The sequence below is a fragment of the Argentina silus genome (assembly GCF_951799395.1).
Source record: "Argentina silus genome assembly, chromosome: 7".
NCBI lineage: Eukaryota > Metazoa > Chordata > Actinopteri > Argentiniformes > Argentinidae > Argentina > Argentina silus.
In genome coordinates, this window is record NC_139661.1 from 20,945,084 (window position 1) to 20,945,743 (window position 660).

The following is a 660-nucleotide window of genomic DNA, read 5'->3' on the forward strand; positions in this document are numbered from 1 at the left end:
GAATAGGTCCTTGTTGTTTTGGTGATGATATGGTAAGACAGTTGCCATACTCTCACTGAGGCATTGAGAAGTCATCATAATCATACTCGGTCTCCTGGCCTCCACTGACACATCCCACAATCGCAGAATCGTCCGAGAACATCTGCAGATGGCAAGTATCTGTGTTGTGCCTTAAGTCTGAGGTACAGAGGGTGAAGAGGAAGGGAGCCAGAACTGTCCCCTGGGGGGCGCCAGTGCTGCTCACCACCCAGTCTGACACACATCCCTGCAGCCGTACAAACTGTGGCCTGCTGGTCAGGTAGATTGTAATCCAGGAAACAATGGGGGAGTCCACCTGCATCCGCAGCTTATCCGCAAGTAGTAAGGGCTGTATGGTGTTAAATGCACTGGAGAAGTCAAAGAACATGACCCTCACAGTGCTGCCAGTCTTATCTAAATGGGAGTGAGCTCTGTGTAGCAGGCAGATGATGGCATCATCCACACCAATGTCTGCCTTGTAGGCAAACTGCAGGGGGTCCAAGGATGTCTTCACGAGGGGCCTCATGTGTGCTAGCACCAGTCTTTCCATGGTCTTCATGATGTGGGATGTTGTAGTAGTATGATACCTGTTCTGTTGGTCACAGTAATGTTGAGACAGTCTTAAAGTGTGTCCACTTGAGG